The sequence below is a fragment of the Sprattus sprattus genome (assembly GCF_963457725.1).
Source record: "Sprattus sprattus genome assembly, chromosome: 18".
NCBI lineage: Eukaryota > Metazoa > Chordata > Actinopteri > Clupeiformes > Clupeidae > Sprattus > Sprattus sprattus.
Genome location: NC_137916.1, coordinates 10,486,449 through 10,490,146, shown reverse-complemented (window position 1 = coordinate 10,490,146; position 3,698 = coordinate 10,486,449).

Here is a 3,698-nt window from a genome sequence, read left to right as displayed (position 1 = left end):
TTGCTAGTTGCTAGTTGCCTCCAGCCAAGTACTGTACTCCAGCAGTGCACAGATCCATACCACTGGTTTTAATGACAGACTCTGGGCGATGGTAATGCTTGGTATGCTGTATATAGATCCATACCGCTGGGTGCTATGGCCGAATGGCCGAGGGGCAAACTCGGTATCATATATCCATTGCAGGTCACTTACATGAAGCTTTTTCTATATTAATAGCCTTTTCCAGTTGCCTCTTCCTCTTGTCCTTTCACTGATTTCGTCCTTAAAGAAAGTCAGAGCTGGTGGAGCTCCTGCCTTATTTTGTAATTCACAACTTTGTTTTGTGGTTTGTAAGTCACCCCATTTCCACTCCCACTCAATCTCATTTCACCCCATCCCCCTTTCTTTTTTTCTTTCATTCTTTCTTTCTATCTCTCTCTCTCTGTCGCTCGGCACATGTGCCATTACCTAATATGCCAGCGGTCTCATTCGGCATCACTCACCAGCACTTATCACGTAGCAGACGCCGCGCAGCCCTCTCCCAAACGCCCGCTCATAAAGATAAAAATCACATTTCACCGGATGGCGCACGGCCTGACAGTGATATATGCAGTGTGCTTCCTGCCACCTCATTGAGAATGGGACTGAGTTCTGGGTGGCTAAATCAATTTGCGCAAAGGCCAGCTTCTGCAGCCATTGGTTTTGGTGATATGATCTCGCTTGTCTGCTTTTTTTTCCTTGTCCTCTTTTAGAGGTCAGTGGGGAGAAAAAAAGACAAGGGCGAAGAACGTGGTGATTCTTTTTTTCCCTCCATTCTTTAGAAACTGATCTGCCACTAGAGGGAAGGCTAGATAGAGGCAGTTGAAGTGGATGCTGGTCAGCAGTGCAAAACAAACATCATCAGCATTGTGCCAGGGAACTAATCCTCTCGTACACGTGCTAAGTGGTGGCAGGTTTAGTAGGAGGAGGGGAACATAAGGAGGTAGGACAGGAACCATGAGGTCTGTGAGGAACCATTTGAGAGAGAACACTTCTTTTTACACATATAGTGTATGTTTTCTTATATAGTTTATTGCAATGGTGTAAGGAGTGGTCTTTAGTCCTGGTGACAGTTTCATTAGGTTTGCAAACAGATAAAAGGTGTTTCACCTGATGCCTTTTTGCTGATTGTGAGTAAAAATGAAGTTTGTCCTCATGTGAACCTTCAACGGGTTCACTTCAGGCCAGGCAACCTCCCCCCACCTCACACCCACCAGCAGACCAGCAGTGAAGAGCCTGTCCCTCTGCCTTACCTTCTGCTCGTCCTGCAGGCTGCTGTCCCATGCATCCAGTGCTGAACTGGTGCACTAGCTGCTTCCACTGTGCTGTTGGCAAGTGGCGAGTCGCTTCAGTACTGTAGGCCGCTCGTGCCCGTCCTGCTCTTGGCAGAGGCGGATGATGTGTGTCCCAGAACCTCTCAGTGGCATTGTTTGATGGTAGGCAGAGAAAAGAACTGGGAAATCCCCCCTCACAACCCCCCACTCCCCCCCCCACCCCATCCCACCCCCCTTGCATTGGAGCCCAGTCTTTTATCTATGCCAGGCTTTCATTCCCCCATATTGCTTGCCGCAAAGGATCGTGGGATTGAGAGAATCGTTGTTAATTAAGCCTCGTTTTTAGCTTGTTTGAGATTTGGAGAAACAAAGACCAAATGCAGTTCCAGACCTAGTGAATAGATAGAGGTGTCCGCAAGGACCTCTCTTTTCTACCTCTCACACTCTCTCATTCCTTTCTTTCTTACTCTCTCTTCACAACCCATGTCTTCTCCCTCATCTTTCTCTTTTCCTCTCTCTTTCCTTCCCCTCTTCTCTTTCTGCCGTAGCATGGCAGCAGTGGGAGAGAGGGAGAAGGCTGGACTGGAGCTGAGGAGTCGCCTGTTTGAACATCTCAGCACTGGTGTCTGCAAAATCGGAGTGTGTGTCTTCAGGGAAGGCTTTGAAATCTCATCTACTCCAGCCCTTTTAACTTGTCAGTGGGGAAGTGTGTGTGTGTGTGTGTGTCTATGCGCTTGACTGTGGGACTGTGTGTGTGTGTGTGTGTGTGTCTGCTCTTGCAAATGGGTGTCCGACCCCACTGTCTTCACTCACACTCTGATACTCACACATTTTCTGCCTCGCCCTCACACACCCGCACACATAGAGGCCACAGTCACACAAGCCAGTCAGCAAAGCAGCTGCTTTTTGTCAGATAGTTTAATGTGAAATTGCTTTTCTTTCTAATTTCGCCCTGCATACATGGGTCGTTGCAGACTGTAGCAGTATTGTTGTTCTTTCAAAGGAGTCCTTGGCTGAGAAGTAGGGGGATATTGGAGGGGTTGAGGAGCTTATGTCTCCCCAGGCTACCCCAAACATCACCCCACCCCTGGATGGTCGCTCCCTGCTTCTCTCGCTCTCTCGTTCTCATCGTCTTTCTCTCTCTCTCTCTCTCTCTCTCTCTCTCTTTCTCTGGCTTTTCATGCGTGCCCGTGGGTGGGCGCAGGCTTTCGGCGGCGGCGTGATTACTCAACGCATTATCACAGCCTCAAATTAATTTGTCCCTTGACCGCGTGGCAAAGCCAGGAGACTGTGATGGCCTCATCAAAGGCTTAGTTCTTCCTCTTTTGTAGCGGACGAGTTCGGGGGCGAGGAGACTTTCTCATTCCCCCCTGTGTGACTCTGTCACACACCCTTTCGCACACAGCACACTTGGATAAGAATATTTTTTTTTCAGTGTCATATTTAGAGTTTATATGTTTATATACTGTCATAGAGTTTTTTAGTGTTGTTTTCTATACTGCAATGTGTCGGCTGATTATCGCAGCTCTCTGCCTATGGGAATATGTATGTTGTGTATTTCTGACATAGAGAGCAGAAAAGGGGGGGGGGGGGGGGGGGGTCTTGTTTTTGTCGCTTTGAGCGGCAAAATGACCCTGACTTTTCAAGCATCAGCTTAGACAATTGCAGGTCCCTTTTCACATCTTTTGTGTCAGTTGGCAAGTTAAAGTCCTCAAGTTCCCAAGCACCGGCAGTTCTCAAGCACCGTCTTCAACAAAAGATGTAGAGAGGAAGTAGGCCAAGGAAATGGCAGACCATCTGGCCACAATACAGATGAACAGCTCACCTTGCTGTATATCTTGTGTCATGGCCACCTTTTATTCGAGATTCCTCTATAGCCAGTGCCCTTGGAAAAAGGTTTGTCCAATGAATGGCATTAAAGTGCTTGTGTTGTAAAGCATTTAGGTCCTTTTCACAGAGTTTGTATATTGCTTGGAAAATCAGCAGAAGTATTTTCCAAAGATCTTGCACCCCCATGCACACACCATAACGCACACATAAACACACGCACCGAAACACACCTTCGTCATCCAGTATAGTAACCTTGTCCTAATTGAATCCCAAAGCAGCTTGCTGTGCCTTTCCTCCTACATCAGCAAATATTGAAACAAGCTCCGGTCCCTAAGTATTAGTGTAAAGGACTGAAGGCTGAGAGGACGTCCGAACCTAAGAGAAAACAGTTGCGTTTCGATCCCTGCCATTTGTCCCCCGTGCCCTCTTCAATCCTCATCACCTTTAAAACTTCTGTTTGCTTGATTCCTCTGAGGACAAAATAAGGGCATCATCTATCCCCTGTGACACCTCCCTCAATATAGACTGATAATGCCCACCGCCTCGCTCCTAATGCTCTCTACACACCAGAGACTC